Source organism: Carcharhinus amblyrhynchos, chromosome 5 (genome assembly GCF_965287045.1).
Source record: "Carcharhinus amblyrhynchos chromosome 5, sCarAmb.v2.hapA, whole genome shotgun sequence".
Taxonomy (NCBI): domain Eukaryota; kingdom Metazoa; phylum Chordata; class Chondrichthyes; order Carcharhiniformes; family Carcharhinidae; genus Carcharhinus; species Carcharhinus amblyrhynchos.
The window spans coordinates 58,113,808-58,133,847 of record NC_137328.1 but is presented as its reverse complement, the minus strand read 5'-3'; positions in this window follow the sequence as shown (position 1 = coordinate 58,133,847).

The following is a 20,040-nucleotide window of genomic DNA, read 5'->3' as shown; positions in this document are numbered from 1 at the left end:
ATTTAGAGTGTAGAGGAAAATCAATTTTTTTTTGTTGTTTTTATTCCAATTCAATCAAATCAAGTCCAATTCAGAGTCTCAACAAGTTGAGACATTCCCGATCCAAGCTGACAAGATAGGGCTCTCACCACCTGTCTTGGGCTTGATCTACATGATCCAAGCTGATTGGAATAGGCATAGCTCCTCCTCCAAGGCTTGATCTTATTTGCATCTTAGCCAAAAGGCCGAGATGCCGCTTTTAAAAATTGCTTCAAATGAAGCTAAAATATATTTGAAAGTATCATCTAGAAAGCGACACACATTATACATGCAAAGTGTCTGTCCATCTACCCAAAATGTTTTTTACATAAAAAGGCAAATCGCTTTCAATTGAATGATACCGCTTTAAGCACTACTAAACAGTTGGAACACATACCGATGAACAAACAGAAAGCAGAGGCTGGAATTTCCCAATTGAAGTAAAAATTGGGGTTTTGCAGTTCTGAGGGCCTTAGTTAACCTGGAGATGGGCCTGCCATCCATGTCAGCAGGCCCAACCTGGCAAGGAAGTGGGCCAATTCTGCAGCAGGTCAGTTCTTAGGTCAGTCTTGGCCACCAACCCTTTGGACAATTGTCAAGTCAATATTGATGTTTCTGAAAAGTGTTAGCTGCAGCTTAGAGTGTGAGTATTGACCTTCACACTTTCTCTATCCTTGCAGTGCAATATTTGAAAGCCCCCCTGAAAAAAAGGCCCAGCATAAATGGAACCTTTGTGGAATAGTCAAGCCATTGCAGACTCCTTGGAGCCTTTTCTCCGATGCCTCAGTATTCCCTCACAAGTATAAGTGATGGTCCAATCTGTCACTACTCCCCCAAGCATTTGCCTATTCTCTCTCAGCTACAGCAAGTTCCAACATGATGCATGAATTGAGCACAGCCCCAAACTTCAGGAGCTGCTTTTCACACACGTTCTTGAAGTGCCTCTCTCAGTAGTTCTATCTGACACCCTTCAGATATGAAGATACTGATTGTCCCAGCCATTCCCAACTTCCACATCATCCCAAAGGAAAAAAAAGGTCTGCTTGCCACTAAACAGCAGGACCCCATCCACGATGGCCTGCCCACATGAAAAACAAGATAATCAAGCCTTCACATGAGCCTCCCAACACTTGCAAGAAAACTAGAACTCACTTTTGCCTAGCTGATGTATACTTGTCGTGAAGCAAACACACACACTAACCTTTGCATTTGCTGCACTCCAATGCCAGAATATCACAGTCATACAAACAGCCATGCAAGCCACGGCACATCAGCCCCAACGTTCATGGATGCAGACTGCAAGGTTCTTGTTGGAAAAGTTTAGTTATTTATTAGTATCACAAGTAGGCTGACACCAACAATGCAATGAATTACTGTGAAAATCTGTGACCAACAATCATGAAGAGGGTGTGGATCAACATTGCAGACATTGGCTGTGCCACAGAAGATCAGCAACACACTTAGCTCCAGTGTTGCAATATATTCAGTTACTTTTTGCACTATGGAAAGGGAAAGGTGAGCCAGATCTCCAAGAAGTAGGTTTAGGCCCTTGGTCACATGGGCTACAACCCAGCAGATGAAGGGACATAGGAAACATGCTGCTCCTCACCTTTGGAGGAGTGTATGTCCAATACACTGACTCAGCCTTTGGAGAAACTCTTGAGGCACAGTGCTTATGGGGACTGATGACAATGCGAACATATAGCCTTGATTCATTAGGAGCAGTTGCCCTTTTTCCTACAAGATTCCAGGGCATTATCTTCCTATTCTTCTTGTGTTTGCAGGAAAAACAGATGCACAACACCTGGGAAATGATCTGTACCACAGGTAGGATCCCAATGATGAGAACCATCAAGCCAGTTGAAGAGGCAGCTATGGAAGTAACCATGGTCCCACAGCAGGGGAAGTTAGCGATGGTGAGACTGTTATTCTGGGTGCAGCAGTTAAAGAGGCTAGTGTGCCTGTAGCGTGCAGATAGTGAGGGTGTTTCTACTGTGCGAAAACATGCTGAGCACAAATTGGTGCAGAATGCCTCAGTACTGCAGAGTCTCCAAGATTTCCAAGCCTTACCCTCATCCATTCCTCCTGTGTTTCATTCTCTGGTCATTTTGTTCTTCTTAGTTATCCGAGAATGTTTCATCAGGATTGCATGAGCTTAGACCAGGATTGTCTTTCATATCCCAGCACATGTGATTCTTTTTGTAGACCTCAGAATTCCTCGTCTGAATCATCACTGCATCAGATGGTCTCTTGCAAACCTTGCAGTGACACCCTGGGCCCGGCCACCTCCATGGTCACCTCGACCATGCAGCAGGAATCTTCCTCTTTGCATCCCCTGTCCTATACTTTCCTAGGTCCTTCTCAAATTCCTTCTCCAAAGACATCCCACCGTCCTCTGTCCCTACCTCATCAATAGTCATTTCCCTTTGTTCAGCTATGTTGTAAAGTATGTATCACACCACAGCCATGTAAGAAACCTGGCAGGTCAGTACTGCAGAGCACCATCCAATGATCCAGGTGGCGAAAGCACATCTTGAGCAGGCCATTGGACTGCTTGAGGAGGGTTCTTATGGCAGATGGTTGTCATTCTAATGCCTCACAGTACCCATACAGGCATGAGGAACCATAGGTTCGGGTTTGCCCTTGTCTCCAAGAATCCATCCACAGACCTGGTGATCGGCCAAGCATGAGATGGAAGAGGAATGGAAAGCTTGACAGGTGGAGAGTAAATGCATCATGGCAGCTTCCAGTAAAGCATGCACAGACATGCAGGGAGTTTTTCTTGTGGTTGTACACCAGCTGTACCTTCAAGTGGTAGGCCTTCCTGCTGATGCACATCTCCAGTTAATTAGTCAGTAGGTGACATGATGCCCACATTACAGTTTTAAACTTTATTTATTAGTGTCACAAATAGGCTTACGTTATCACTGCAATGAAGTGCATGGGTACAGTCACTAATACCCTGTACTTGTCATCATTGTGGAACTAATGATTGCAACAAATCTAAGGGCCCCCCCAAATCTGGGAGGCCCAATCAGGGGGGAATTTGTTGTATTTTTCAGCCATGGCAAGGGTGGGGCGGCACGGTGGCACAGTGGTTAGCACTGCTGCCTCACAGCACCAGGATCCAGGTTTGATTCCCAGTTTGGGTCACTGTCTATGTGGAGTCTACACATTCTCCCTGTGTCTGCGTGTGTTTCCTCCAGGTGCTCGGATTTCCTCTTACAGTCTGAAAGATGTGCTGGTTCGTACATTGACCCAAACAGGCGCTGGAGTGTGGCGACTAGGGGAATTTCGTAGTAACTTAATTGTAGTGTCAATGTTAGCCTTACTTGCGGCTAACAAATAAACTATAACTTTACTTTTTTTTTGGCATCATGCAGCTGTGTGCTGCCATTTATGAGATGCTGCACAGATCCCTGGCTAAGCACTGAAAAGATCCAGAGGCAAAGAAATTCAAGGCCAAAGAAAATTTGACTGCTTTTGGCAGGGCCTGTCTATGAGTGGACGAGGTGTGAGCTCTTCATCTGTGACCATCTCCCTGGAGAGCTGCAGTCTCCCTTGGCACTGCCTTTCTGATATGTCCAGGTAGCTTCACCTGTTCATGATAACTCAGAGGATATGCTATTTTATTTCCTCTAATGTACAGTATTATATTTGCTTTAGTATGTCATTTATTATGTCAAAACATTGCAGTTGTGTAACAGATAATTTTGGGGCTCAAATCCTACAACTATGTACGTATTTGCATGGAAACTGTAAACCATATTAAAATGTTATTGAGCAGTTTTGTAAAGCCCAGAATACCAGGGAAGATAGATGTTCCAAGTGGTAGGTAGGTTGGAGGTCAGAGTTGTATATAATATTGTTGAAAGCTGTGAGGATTGGTAACAATGAGATGAGTGCTTGGGAATTGAGAACAGGAATCCTGAGGGATTGTGAGCCTTGGATAATGTATAACCAGATTTGAGATTGTGGGATGGTGGAACAATAAAAGGAGCCACTCGGCCATTGCAGTGATTTGGGACACTGGGAAAAGGATATGGCAGGAGTTGATAAAGGTTTTGGCGTTGTTTGGGTTCACAGCGAAGGGTGCCAGTCCTTATATAGAGGTAGAATTTCCAATAGATGTGCAGAGCCAAATCTGCAGCAGCAAGCACTTGACTATTGTAAGTGACAGAATTAACCGTTAATAATCTAGTATAATGATTTTAGTAGTTTCTAATGCTGTCAGATGCCAGCAGTATCAATTTAGCAAGGCACCATTTTCACACCATATTTATCTATACCCTGTTTAATGATATTTTATAGAAAAAGCAAATTAACAACAAGAGTACTCAGCATTTCACAATAATTCAGTGGGTTCATTCAGTGAGTAGTTTAGCCACATAGATAACAAAGTACCCACATAGGATCCTGGGTCTGTGTTAAATTAGTGAGTTCTGATGGGTCTGCTACAATTGACTTCAATACACGAGGTAAATGGGAAAAACGGAGTTAAGACATTCATTTCTAAATACAGTTCAAGTGGTGGACTTGCATTTGAGTAGATATTAGGTGAGGAGAGAATTGCTCTCACATATGAAAGTGTGCATACTTGAACAGCCCTTGATTGTCAATGTCAAGATTCAGTATGAATGCTGCATACTTGCATGAACCAAGTAAAGAGCCAACACCATCAGAAATAGAGCGATGGGGAGAAAAATTATTCAGGAAAATTGGTGTGGAATGAAAGCATAGTCGCAACAATCTACTTATTTGAGTCAATGACATTCCAGATCTCTCATCTTGGAGCACATTGGTTGAGTATGTTTTCTGTGTAATGAACAGGAACTGGTGCCATCTATCTGTTTTTCCCCTCCTCCTCTTTGATTTCTTGCGTGTATCCTGATTTGACCTTGACAGTCAGAAAGTCTGACTATGCCAGTTCTGATAAAGACTGATGTATGAATCCAGAACTTAAATTCAATTTTCAGATGCTGGACAACTTGTACCTCCAACTTTTATGATAAGGTCACTGTAAATATATTTTTTTAAATGTAATTAAGATCAATTTACTTAGTTCTGCTGAAAATAACCTTTAGCTCTGTTTCTCGCTCCACAAATACTGTCAGACTTGTCGAGTATTTCCAGTATTTTTGTTTTTTCTTCCCCCAGATTTTCAGCATTTGCAGTATTGGGACATGTTTAACTCCTTTTTTTTAGTCTCTGGTTATAGACCTCAATTATTGTTTGAATTACATAGTCATAGAATTCCTACAGAGCAGAAAGAGGCCATTCGGCCCATCAAGTCTGCATTGACCACAGTCCCACCCAGGCCCAAGTCCCAAAACCCCACATTCCTCTGACACTAGGATGGCCAATCAACCTAACCCCCCCCACGTTTTTGGACTGTGGGAGGAAATAGGAACACCCATAGGAAACCCACATAGACACGGGGAGAATGTGTAGACTCCACACAGACAGTGACCCGAGGCTGGAATTGCTGTGCCATCATGCTGCCCCAACATTAATTGAATGTTTTTACTGCCTAGGTTAGCATCAATAATTTTAATGAAGTTTTCACATACCTGATATAGCTTTGTTAGAAATGTGCTAGAAGGACCAGAAATTTAACCGAAATCTGGATGTACCAGGTCCTAGCACACATCAGGTTTCTTCCATAACCTTTGATTTTTTTTATCCTTTCATAGGATTGGGTTAGGGACAATCACATGATCATCCCTAATTGCCTTTGAGAAGTAGATGAAGGGGCTACCTTCTCGAACTGCTGCAGTCCATCTGGAGTATGCCCTCTCACAGTGCTGATAGGAAGGCAGTTCCAGGATTTTGACGGAACAATGAAGGAATGATGATATAGTTACAAGTCAGGATGGTGTGCGACTTGGAGGAGAACATGCAGGTGGTGATATTGCAATACATTTGCTCCCCTTGCCATTCGAGATGGTAGAAGTCAGGAGTTTGGAAGTTGTTGTCGAAGGAGGTTTGTTGAGTTGACCTGGTACACTGGAGTCTCCAACTTCAAACAAAGCCATTGGAGTAATGGTTGGATTGGTGACAATTAACATTTTCACAGGGTAGCCTCACACTCATCAAGTAATGTGCCGGCACTGATGTAATGACTGGGAGAAAGTGGAAAATAGTCAGAGGCTGTATCTTGGCCTGCACCAGCTCTACTGAGTCCATCATCTCCCTCTTCCATCAACTGCTGCTAACTCTCAGAACATGTAGGGCCCGACTGCTGTTCATTCCACCTACAAACATGAAGGAACCATAGTCACAAGCCAGTTCCCTTAAATCACAAACACTGTAGGTCAGGTCTCACCATGGTTCTGGGTTCCATTCTATTATAATAATTTGTCAGAAAACAGGCGTATATATTTTGGGGGGTGGTGGTGGGGAAACACATGAGTGATAATTATGTGGAATGTGCATGTTGCAGGATGTGGGGAGTTGTGCAGGCACAAAGTGCCCTGGATGAATATATTGCAGTATGGAAGGAAGTGTCATCAGTTCCCAAAACCTGGGCTGCAGTTCTCCCAAAAGCGTTGAATTGGCGGGAAAACTGTTCTAGATCCCGACTGTTTTGTCAGTACAACTACTCACTTGAATTTCCCCACTCTGTGCACTGCGGAGGTCCCAATCATGAATCTTATTAAAAAACAAGGGGGGGCAGGGCCTATTGGCGCCAGAGTCTGACAGTTCTGGAATTCTACACGTGCAGTGGTCTCAATCTGTCAGACTCCCTGTTTGCTGGCCAGCTTGGGACCCCCGCAGTGCTGCTCCTTCAGCACCACACACCACCCCCCCCCACCAATCACAGCCCCCACAACAACTCCCAGGCCAGCCCTGACTCCCTGGCCCCAAAGCACCCCGATGTCCAGCCCACCCTTCCCCCCCCCAGCAGTGGTGTTCTGCCCAACACCCTCACCCTGGCAGACCACCCTCCTGCTGACCACCCCCTGGGGTCAGACCACCCCCCCAGAAGACCACTCCTGCCTCCACCCCGCCCCAATCACTACCCTCCCTCCATCCCAGATCGATCGCCATCAAAGCAGCAGTGGGACCCCCCCACCGATCACCCCTAAGCTCTGCCCACAATAGGCCTCACCCCTTGGTATGACCTGATGGGCAGTGCCCAGGTACCCCCTGGGCATGGGCACTTTGCCCCTTGGGCAGTGCCAGAAGGCAACAATGCCCCCCCCACCACCCGACCCCCTGCGGGGCTCCAATTGCCTCCCCTTCATTCAGACGGGGGTCTCCCGTTTGTTCCCCAAACGTGGGGAGCTCCTCTAAATCCCGCCAGAATGAAGTACTCCTGGCAAGTGGGAGATTCAATCGGGACCAGTAAGTTCCCGAAAATGAAATGTAAAATACATTTAAAACAGATGAAAAAAAGATTCTGCCTTACCTGCCTTGTCGCTGGTTTCCAGCATGGTGTGACCAGCGACTGTTCGCCAGCTCTGGGAGGTGCACATGAGTTCCTGGCGTATGCGCAAATCCCAGAACAAGGCCAGTGACACACATCTCCCGCCCGGACCCAACAGAAAAATTGCAGGTCCGGATGGGAGGATCGCAGCCCTGAACTCCAGGTTGCAAAACCTGAGTGATGGCTAGAGTCATTGTGATGCATTTGCAAGGCTAAGGATTACATGGATAGCATTTTTAGAGAGGTGATCACATCACAGCAAAGAAGTACACAGGCAGAAAGGGAATGGGTGAGCACCACAGTATCACAGAGGAAGAGGCGCGTAGTGCAGGAATCCCCTGAGGCCAACTTGCTTTGCTTATCCATTTTGGATACTGGTGAGTGAGATGGTCCTTTAGATAACTGTAGTAAGACTCAAGTTCATGATACCATGCATGGCTCAGCTGCACAAGCAGGAAATGCTAGTGGTAGGGGATTCAATAGTTAGGCAAGCAGACTTCAGAATAATATGTTGCCTCCCTGGTGCCAGGGTCAAGGATGTCACAATGCAGTTGCATTGCATCTTTTGGGGGAAGGAGAACAGCCAGAGATCTTGATTCACATTGGGATCAATGGTGACAAAAGGGATGAGGTCCTAAAAACAGATTTTAGGGAGTTAGAGACGGAATCAAAAAGCCAGATCTCAAGAGCAATAATTTCAGAATTACTCCCAATGCCAAATATTAGTGAGCATTTGAGCAAGAAGATACAGCAGTTCAACACTGACTAGAGAAATGGAGAGGACTGTCTGTAGGATGAGTTGATGCAGGATTCTCACTTGGGTGTGTAGGTCACTGTTGCTACAGGTGCACTCCACATCCTCAAAAGGAGTGAGGGCCCAAATTTTAACCACTCCATCTCTGTTCTTATGGGCTATCTTGTCTTACATAAAGACAGATGGAGAGAGTGTGAGCAGAACACATGCCAAAGCAGATGATAAGGATGCCTGGTATGTGTGTGAGGCGAATGGAACAATGGGCAAGATAAGGATCTGAGTTCGAGAGGCCATAAGCCTGATGGAAATGTGAAAATGTGTGTGAGAGACTGAATGGTGACGTCCCTTGAGCTGGCAGTGAGTGAGATGAATGTGAATGTGTGATGGGCTGGTGAGTCCATGAGTTAAGAGCAGCAAAGTGATGAACTTCCCATGATGGCACAGATGAAATGATTCATCCTCTTCCTGAACCAGGTGGCTGGTCTCTTCTAAGTGGCCTTGGCAGTGATTGCCTTTTCCACCATCTCCCAAGCCAGATGGTGAGGTTGGCGGACCACTGGCCATCACCAGATGAGAGAACATTGTGGTGGTTCTTTATGGGGTCCAGCAGGTGCCTCAATGAGAAGTCACAAAACTTGGGGTTTGCTGTTTTTTGGTTTCTGGGCTATCTCTCGCCTGGAGCAGTCCTAGTCTGTGTTCTGGTATGATTTAAATACAGCTCCCAAGCGAGGAAGCAGTAAGGTCATGTCAGGACAGGTGTATCAGGAGTTGCCTGCCTGCAATCCAATGGAGATGGATGGATATTTAGTTAGTTCTGAAGCAGACAATACAGTGCAAAAACATGCCATTGCAGCTGGCACAATGAACGCCATTTTCCACAGCCATCTCTGCACTTTGTGCACACAAGGGAAAATTCATCCTAAACTCATTTGGCAAGGTTCATGTTCTAGCTGTTTTATTGGTGAAAACAGGGCACTTAAGTGTGTAAAATGGCAGACAGCTTGTATGCAATCACCACATTAGCTAGGGTTCTTTCTGCTTCAGGCCATGTTTGCAAAATTCAATTATAATTAGCAACAATAAGTTGAGGCCTTCCTATTGTCCATATGCGTAGATTTGTGAGTAGAATGGGAAAACATACCAGAGACTAGGAATACTGCAGCAAAAACTCACCTCCTGACTCCCCAAAGTATGTCCACCATCTATAAATCACAAGTCAGGAATGTGATTGAATACTCCCTTCTTGTCTGGATGGATGCAGCTCCAACAACACTCAAGAAGCTTGACACCATCCAGAACAAAGTAGCCTGCTTAATTGACACCACATCCACAAAGACCTCTCCCACCAACACTCAGTAGCAGCAATATGTACTATGTACAAGATGCACTGCAATTCATCAAAGATCCTTAGACAGCACCTTCCAAACCCACAACTACTTCCATCTAGAAGGACAAGGCCAGTAGATACATGGGAACGTCACCACCTGCAAGTTCCCCTTTAAGCCATTCACCATCCTGACTTGGAAATGTATTGACATTCCTTCACAGTCAAAATCCTGGAATTCCTTCCCTAGTGGCACTGTAGTCAACCCACAGATGTGGACTGCAGTGATTCAAGAAGATAGCTCAACGCCACTTTCCCAAGGGCAACTAGGGATGGGCAATAAATGCTGGCCAGCCAGCGAAGCCCGTGTCTGTGAATGAATAAAAAAACTTCTCAGATGTACCATGTTGTAGGTTGGAATGTCCATCTGGCTTGAAAGGTGAAGTCTGTGATTACTTTCATCACCTTTATTCTCTCGTGAAGGTGGTTACTTATTTCTGTAAAACTTTGTGATCCTCTTTAATCGTGGGTTCCCTTCACAATCTAAGCCTCATTATGCACTGTTCTTTTGTCATGACTGCTACATGATAACCAATGCCAGGGGCAATATCTCCTATAGACCATACTTTGGATTTTCTTCCTCCCACTGCTGTTCCATTGCAATACAACTACTATTGATGGTAGCCACACCCATGCACCCGGGGAGAAACCTCCTCTACATTATTTACTTCACGTTGGGCTGAGTTGATGCTTTGGAATCCTCCCTTTCCAGTTGACCTAGACCAAAGTACCTACTTTGCGGTTTGACACTGGAGGCATGGAATATTGCACAAGTTCATCATTAATTACAATGATGCTCAATATGCTTTTAACAAGTAATGTTGTCTTTTTTGCTCATTTTTTGGCAGCTTTTATTAAACACTTGATGTGTTTAGAAACACACCAGAAGCCCACAACATTTTGCTCTTTTGCCCCTGAAACTTCAACAGGAGTGCACTATAGCCAGAGATCAGACGAGCATCATAGACATCGATAGGTCCCAATCTTGTAGCACTCTTTCTAAGATGGACATTTGCTGACTGGACCTGGAGTGCAACCTCGACAGAGTACGAAAGTTTGTGAGGAGGGAGATATCCGTTTGCTATTTCTAACGTTTCCCCCCTGCAGGAATTGGCTTCTACTCTACTACAAGGGGAAAAGTGAGCTGTTGGTGAATATCCAATAAATGGTCAGCACCTGTTTTCCTAAGGTTTTGATAGTACTGGAATTTGTGATAAGATAAACAATTATCTAAAGAATTGAATAAAACAATTAAGTAATGAATAAACCCTCGTAAGTGTGGCAGGACGGATGATGCGTCAAGGCTGCAGCAGGTGGGTGCTCTGGGATATGAGTGTTATCTGAGGAAAACAGTTCTGCAGCAAATGTCTCTGGCTTGAGAAGCTTTGACCCTGAGTCATCGAGCTGCAGGCTGAGCAGTCGGAGGAACAGAAAAGAATATAGTGGTAGTAGGAGACAGTATAATGAGGAAGATTCATAGTGTTCTCTAAGGCAAGGTTGCTAAATTAGCTGACACAAAGATAGGTAGGAAAGTCAATTGTGAAGTGGATGTAAATATGCTACAAAGAGACATAGATTAAATGAGTAGGTAAAGATCCAGGAAATGGAGTATAATGTGGAAAAATATGAAATTGCCACTTTGGCAGGAAGAATAAAAAAAAGCTAATGATCTAAATGGTGAAAGATTGCAGAGCTCCGAGGTACAGAGGTATCTGAATGTTTTAGTGCATGAATCACAGGAGGCTAGCAAAGAGGTACAGCAAGTAATTAGGAAAACTAACGGAATGTTATCTTTTATGGTAAAGTGATTTGATTACAAAATTAGGGAGGTTATGCTTCAGTTATAAAGGACATATTGGGTACATTGTGGGTCTCCTTATTTAAGCAAAGATGTAAAAACATTTAGAAGTAGTTTAATGAAGGTTTACTAATATCAGGAATGGACAGGTTGCCTTACAAGGAAAGGTTGAACAGGTTAGGTTAGTATTCACTGGAGTTTAGAAGAGTAAAAGGAGACTTGATCAAAACCTTTAAGATCTTGAGGGGTCTTGACAGCGTGGATGTGGAGATGTTTCCTCTTATGGGAAAATCCAGAATGAGGGGTCACTGTTTAAAAATAAGAGGTCACTCATTTGAGACAGAGATGAGGAGAATTTTCTTTTTCTCTCAAAGGATCGTGAACCTCTGGAACCCTTTCCATCAAAAGCCAGATCATCGATTCATTGATCATTAGTGATTTCTTTGAGATTAGCAACAGACTGAAACATGCTTTCTGGAGCACTGCCCATCATTTTACACATGTATAGCACATATGTTTTCTTAAACAGTGGAATTAGGAGTAATCAGCAGTGTAGGACAGAGATGAACCTGCCCTTGAGGCAGCATTTAACTGAATGTAATATTGAGGAATTGTACCAAGTCTGACATCAATGAGAATTAGGGGCAAACCTTCCATGGGTTGGAAGATGGTTGTGGTTGTGGGAAGCTGACCATTACCACCCTGGGCAACACTGCAGGAGTTCCTCAAGGCATGTTCTCGCCCCAACCATCTTCAACTGCTTCATCAATGACCTTCCCTCCATCAGAAAGTCAGAATGTGGATGTTTGCTGATTATTGCAATATTCAGTGCCATTTGCAATTACTCAGATACTGATATAGTCATGCCATTTGCAGCAGGATCTGGACAACATTCAGGCTTTGGCTGATAAGTGGCAAATAAAATTTGCACCAAATATGTGCCGGGAAATTACTGTCTACAGCAAGAAAGAATCTAACCATCTCTTGATATTCAATGGCAATTACCTTCACTGAATCCCCTAAGATCAACATTTTCATTAACAATAAACAGCATCTGAACTGGATCAGCCACATAAATACTATGGTTACAAGAGCAGGTCAGTGGGCTGCTAATTCTGTGGAGAGTAACTCACTTACTGACTCCTGCAAGCTTTATGTATACTAGACAACTTGTTCAGGACTGCAATGGAATACTCTCCATTTGCCAGGTTGAGAGCAACTCCAACAACACTCAAGAAGCTTCACACCATCTAGGACAAGCAACCTATTTGATCTGCACTCCATCCATCACCATGAGCATTCAATCCCCCCATCATTGATATACAATAATATCAGTTTGCATCATTTACAAGATGCACATGGCAAGTCTCCTTTGACATCACCTTTCAAACCACGACCTTTACCAACTCAAACAACAAAGCCCAACAGATGCATGGAAACATCACCATCTGCAAGATCCTCTCTGAGCCACATGCCACCCTAACTATATTGTCCTTCCTTCACAACTGCTGGATCAAAATCCTGGAACTCCCTTTTCGACAGTGCTTATAACAGTTGGACTGCAGTCGCTCAAGTGGCTCACTACCATTTTCTCAAGGGCTAATATTCTGAGGACCCAGGTTCGAATCCTGCCATGGCAGATGGTAGAATTTGAATTCAATAAACAATATCTGGAATTAAAAATCTACCTATGACCATGACACCATTGTTGATTGTTAGAAAAATCCATTTGGTTCACTACTGTCGTCTAGGGAAGGAAATTTGCCACCCTTACCTGGTCTGGCCTACATGTGACTTCAGAACCACAGCAATTTGGTTGACTCTCAACTGTCCTTGGGCAACTTGGGATGGGCAGTAAATGCTGGCCTACTAGTGATACCCATGTCCCATGAATGAATAAAATAAAATTGGAGATGGGGAGCAAATGCTGGCCTAATCATTGACATTCACATCTCATGAATTATAAGAAAGCTAGTGGGGCTAAGAGGAACCAAACGGGGAAATTGGAATTGAGAGCTAGTTGGGGCTTAGTATCTTCGTGTGTTAAGAAGGAGAAATTAAACAAGTGCCCACTTGGCTGAGGAAGGAATGAACCCGAGTCTAGAAAAGATTAGGTCAGTGCATATATTTTTGACAAATAACATGCAGCACAACTTGATCTTTTCCAAGCGATTACTAAATTGTTCTTTGACCTTATTGACGTTAGTGAGTTTGACCAAATACTTGTGAAATCTTAACTATTTGAATGAGCAGGGCCAAAAGGCATTGGCAGAGTTAAGATTGCTGGGGCTTAAGGTACTCAATTAAGAGAATTACCACTACTTAACAAATTCCACTTTAAACATTGCATCTAGGAATATCACGGATTAGAAAATTAAAGTAGCAAACAGAGCTTTTAAACAGTTGCAGAAGTGCAGACATGCACATGAACAGCTGTTTTTGTATTGTTGCCAGCACCTTCAAATCTGTTCCATAATTTAAGCAGGACAGACTCCAGAACACCAGGAATCAATATGTTCAGAACACAGGCCATTTCCATTTTAAGCTAGTCTGTGCAATGTATAAACAAGGCAGAGAGAGAATGTATTTCTTACCTCAGTGTACCATGGGCCATTAAAAACTTCGATTGACAATGAAGCATTGATAATTCTGGAGCAGATGAGCTTACTCGAGAGGATTAAATTAAACACAGGCTTTCTATTAACAGTTGCTTCAGCCAATCCATTTAAATATGATTGTGCTGACTCTCAGTAAGTAGGTCAAATTAATTATATCTCAGTTACATTGGAAAGAGCTTATGAAAAATACCCATATAGCATCCACAAAAATATCTCATTGTGCTCATTTGAAATCAAAATTTTGGTGAAATGTTATCACTCTAAAAAAGAAGCATTGAACAAGCTGGGATTTTTAAAACAATTCAAAATAATTACAATATATTGTTTTCTCCCCCTCTCAAATCATACATAATTTTCCAACAGATATGTAACACTATCTGGTAATTATAATATGGGAGATGTATATGGTCAGCAGATGACATTTCTACCTCCCAAATTTTACGGTTCACAGACTAAGAAGGCTGCGTATGAGAAATCCTGCATGATTACCATTAGGCCTTTCTAACAAGAGGATTTATTTTATTTCTTCATGACATTTTTAAAAATTCCTTTCTTACCTTCCAATTTTTTCTCTCCCACTATCCTGAAGGCACTGCAATTCCATGAACATTATTTGGTACCTTGTCCGAGAGGTACATTCTTTATGTTATCCATGAGTAACAACAGGTTCAATGTCCAACAGTTGCAGGTACAATGCAATCCTCATCCAAAATCCACCAGTGGGATTGTACGTAGTAATCAACAACTGGAATGTCAACTATTGTTCCTTTTTATTCATTTATGTGATGTGGGCATTGCTGGTTAGGCCAGCATTTATTGATCATCTCTAGTTGCCTTTGAGAAGGTAGTGGTGAGCCGTCTTCTTGAACATTGCAGTCCATATGGTGTAGGTACACCCACAATGCTGTTAGGGAGGGAATTCCAGGATTTTGACCCAATGTTAATGAAGAAATGGCAATACAGTTCCAGTTCAGGATGGTGAGTGGCTTTGATGGGAACTTGCAAGTGGTGGTGTTCCTTCTGACTGCAGCCTTGCCCTTCTATATGTGGATGTGGGTTTGGAAGGTGCTGTTTGAGAAGGCTTGGTGAATCCTTGCAGTGCATCTTGTAGATGACACACACTGTTGCCACTATGTGTCAGTGATGGAGGGAGTGAATGTTTGTAGATGGGGTGCCAGTCAAAGCTGCTTTGTCCTGAATGGTGCCAAACAGTTTGAGTATTGCTGCACCTGCAATCCAGCAGGCAAATGGAGAGTGTTTCATCACACTCCTGACTTTTGCTTTGTAGATGGTACACAGGTTCTGGGGAATCAGGAGGTAAATTGCTCACCTCAGGATTCCTAGCCTCTGACCTGCTCTTGTAGCCACAATATTTATATGATTAGTTCAGTTGAGTTTCTGGCCAATGGTAACCCTCAGAATGTTGATAGTGATGTCAATGCCATAGAATGCCAAAGGAAGTTGGTTAGATTCTTTCTTTTTGGAGATCATCATTGCCTGGAACTTGTGTGGCACTTATGCTACTTGCCACTTATTAGCCCAAGGCTGGACATTGTCCAGGCCCTGCTGCATTTGAACATGCTGTATCTGAGTTATCACAAATGGTGCTGAACATTGTGCAAACATCTACATCAATGACCTTACGATGGAAGGAAGGTGATGAAGCAGCATAAGGTGTCTGGCGATAGGGTACTACCCTGAGAAATTTCTGCAGTAATTTCCTAGAACTGTGATGATTGATCACAATCAACTGTAATCTTTGTGTCAGGTGTGACTCCAAGCAGTGGAGAATTTTCCTCCTGATTGCCATTTACTCTTGTTTTTCCAGTGCTCCTTGTTGCCATGCTTGGTTAATTTTGACCTTAATGGCTGGCATCTCACCTCAACTCTGGAGTTCAGCTCTTTTGTTAATGTTTGAACCAAGGCTGTAATGAGCTGAGTGATGCTGGTAGAATCTGATCTTAGTGTCAGTCAGCAAGTTGTTACTGAGCAGTGTTGCTTGTTAGCATTGTTGATGGCCCCTTCCATCACTTTACTGTCGATTGAGAATAGACTAATGTGGTGGTAACTGGCCAGCTTGGATTTATCCTGTTTTTTGTATACAGGACATATCTGAGCAATTTTCCATGTTGAGGGGTAGCTATCAGTGTTGGCTAGGAGCATAGAAAGTTTGGAGCACAAGTCTTCAGTGCTATTATTGAAATATTGTCAGGGCTCATAGCCTTTGAGGTCTCCATTGCCTTCAGCCATTTCTTGAAATCAGATGGAATCAATCAAATTGTCTGCAAAATGGCATCTGTGATGCTGGGCACCTCAGGAGAAGGCCAAATCTGTCCTCCCTAGGCTGAGGAAACTGAGGCCAATTCTAGCATCATCATGTCCACCGCAATTCAGATTGGGGCTAACTCAATGTATAACCAAAATGCCACTAAAGAAATGCAGTCAGTAAGATCCAGTACATTATCTGACCAGTCAAGTGAACAGAATCCAAAGGGCTTCCCAGAACATTTCTTAAATATGTTTACTTATAATTAATATTTAATGTGATTGACATAACTCCTGATATTAATACTGATCCAGTCAGGTTTGAACACAGGTTGCTCTGCTGGGCATTGCTGGAATCACGCTACCCTGAAAGCAGCTTTGTCAGTATTGGATTCACTGGCTTCAGCAGCTCAGGCTATCAAATACATGAATAGGATGAGAATAGAGGGATATGCTCCCTGAAAGGGTAGGGGTTTATTAGTTTAGACGGTCAGTGCAGGCTTGGAGGGCTGAAGGGCTTGTTCCTGTGTTGTAATTTTCTTTGTTCTTTACTGTTCTTACTCCTTGGTCAGTACCATATTGACTTTGTTTACAAGACAAATTGATTGTAAAAAAAAAGTAACTTGCCAGCAATGAAAATTCAAGGTTATGGAATAAATCCACATTAGAAAAAATTTTGAAGCAATTTTGACATACTTCTTGTCATAACTCTGCATGGGTGCTGCTCTTGAATGGGGGCTTCATTTGACCTTGTTGGTGTGGTGGATCCTCAAACTTCCTCAAATATGAAATGGAGTGGGCAGGGAAAGCCCCTGGACTCCCGATACTGAGAGATGGTGAATAAATTTGTAGGTCGATATGCCATGTGAGATGAAACATATTAGCCTCCCGAAGAGCAGTAGAGTACAGACTGGTGGTTTATAGGGTATACAAAACATATTCCTAGTGGTGTAGGCATTCATGCAAATTAGGTACACATTTGACTCTGGCAGGATTAACCTTTAAGGGCACTGACATATATGATATTGTTGCCAATGTCAGATTTGTAACCTGTGTAAGTTTGGAGCTTTTGTGTTTGCTGCCAAACTACTGCATGGTCCCCCCAACGTACCCTCTCACTTCCCATTATCACCTCTACCCCATTTCACCCCGTAACATCCTATACCCCACCAACCCATTCATCCAGTATCCATTAGAAACTGATCTCATAAGCCCTATAATAATATTTGAAAGTCTTCAAAAAGCCTATAGACCTTTCAAAATAAATAAACATTACTTGATTAGGCACTTCCTATTCATTGACCAAAACATTTCAACTGTTCCCAATGATGGGATCTTCCTATCTAGTTGACGGTGAACCTCTACCACAGGCTCCCTACCTGTGGGTGGTGCAAACAGCAGGAGACCTAATGGGATTTGAAGATTCAGCCGCCAACCACTTCCACTGTTGCAAGACATGCCGGAGGGATGGGTGGGGTGGGGCTGGGGTTGCGGTGGGGGGGGGGGGGGGGGGGGTGCGGAAGAGGGTGTAGAAAGTTCTGCCCAACATCTGATTTGGAAAGCTCAATAAACAGACCTTATTTGATCAGCCACTTAAAAATATTACCCACCTGAAAATCTCATAATCTTGTCAAAATAAACAGACATTATTTGATACCCATTTAAAAACGTTTATCCTCTTTGAAAAGCTCAACCATTTTCAAAATTAATAAGCTCACCTCTCCTTTGACAGCTGTGCCAAGAGAGCTGCTGCATGGAATCCATCAACAAATTGGAAGTCAACCAAGCATTCATAGAGAAATTCCATGGAACAACCATGTATATAAACCCTCCTGGAATGGATCTATTAAAGCTATTTAACACAGACAGAAACTCAGCCATCTGTTAAAGTTTTGTCATAGCCAAAAAGACAGTTGAGTTGAACGTCAAAGATTGAGTTAAAGCTTGCCCATCACTCCAAGCTTTTAAACAGACAAACAGATGGCTGAACTACATGGAAAAATTAAAGCAATGGAGACATTTCACAAGTTCAGATCTTGATTTTACTATTTTACAATAGCACTCAATCCAAAGTATAACATACTCTAATGCATCTGAAAACTTCTCCACTTTCACAATACTTGTCAGTTGTCAGAAGTGATAACCAGGCAATCACATTATTTAATGGGTACTTACCTTTTCAATACACTAAAATCATTCACTTTATTAAAACACACATAATTTATGCATTTCATTATGATATGTGAAGTAGCCAAGATTTTTTATACTTACCTTGCATAAGGTTCCCAGCCTCCAAAACATGGATCCTCCATCATTCATGGTACCTTTGTACTGGTGTAATTCATGTATGTTTTCCCAAAATTGGCCTGACACTCTCAGAATTGCAGAATGTCCGACACTGGTCCCAGAAACATGGGGGCATCAGCATGCAGGTTCCTGACTTGTCCCCTCACCCTGTGCCAGTGACACTTTATGTTTCTGGCATTGAGACAGAAATCCCGGATTTGCGTCCCACCTACCATTTTTAAAGTCCATCTGACGCATTTCAATCTGTGTTGGGACAGGAAAATCCAGACTCTCAACTTAGATAAGTCATGTTGTTATTTCTCATTGGGCAAGGCACTGCAATTGTCTTATTCCTAATTATTTTCTACATTTGCAATGTTGCACATAAACCTTTTCCCATCTATTCATATTATCACATAAAATAATCTCCAAGAATGCAGCCTTTGTGGAAAATGTTCCTTCAGCTCATTCGAAAAATCAAAAATAAAACACATCAAGTAATCATCAGTTCATAATAATTCAAAGATGATTCATAAAACAAATCAAAAATGTACCATGTCCATTCCAATTCCTGATGCTCCAAAGTCCCCTCTGTCATGCAGAAACAAAGCTTTTCAATGCAGATGCACTCTGAGTCACCGACTGACAATAGTATCTCCACACATTCCTTGTGTGATAACACTCAGGTCAACTTAGGCCTTATGCTAAAAACAGGTGGTTAGCAAATCAAAGCCGTTCGGGTGACACCATTTACAGAGCTGACCATGGATCTCCTGTTTACAGTCTCCCATATTCTCTCACTCGCTGTTTAATGTCTCCCCATTGTGCAACAATTGAGGTAATGTCTTTGGCTTTTTTTGTTTCAGATCATTGCAGGAAAAAGCATAAAGAAAAAGACATGTGGAATAACAGAGCAAATCCTAAGGGCACTCTGAAAGTTACAGAGAAAAGATGACAATAGCAGACACAGCAAAAAGAACAAAGCATAAAAAAAATTGGTTCATTTCAACAAACGGAAAATTATTGATCCATTAATCAGGTGCACCCCCAAGTTTCTGATATGCATTTCCAGTGAGTGAAATTCTCTTCCGGGATTATTTATGGCAAAAAAAATCACAGAGAAAATAAAGAGAACAGAGATACAGGGGCAGATTAACACTGTTATGAAAGGTAACACAGATACAGAGGAAAACACACAATATATAGATTCAGGACCGACCCAGATCGCTTGTTGGAGGCATTCATACCAAGTAACTCCAAAATGGAAGTCTAGGTCAAAGCAATGTTGAAGTCTTTCCTAAATCAAAACAAATCAACGCAATAAGGACCAGCATCATCAGTGAACACTTTGCAGCGTGGTCATTAGTTGCCATATCACACAACAGACAAGCAAATTCTCACAAGAGACAACTGAAAGAGCTTGATGAAAAATAAAGTGGCTTAATACAGGTAATGCATATGGAACATAGCCTTCCACACGCCAGATTA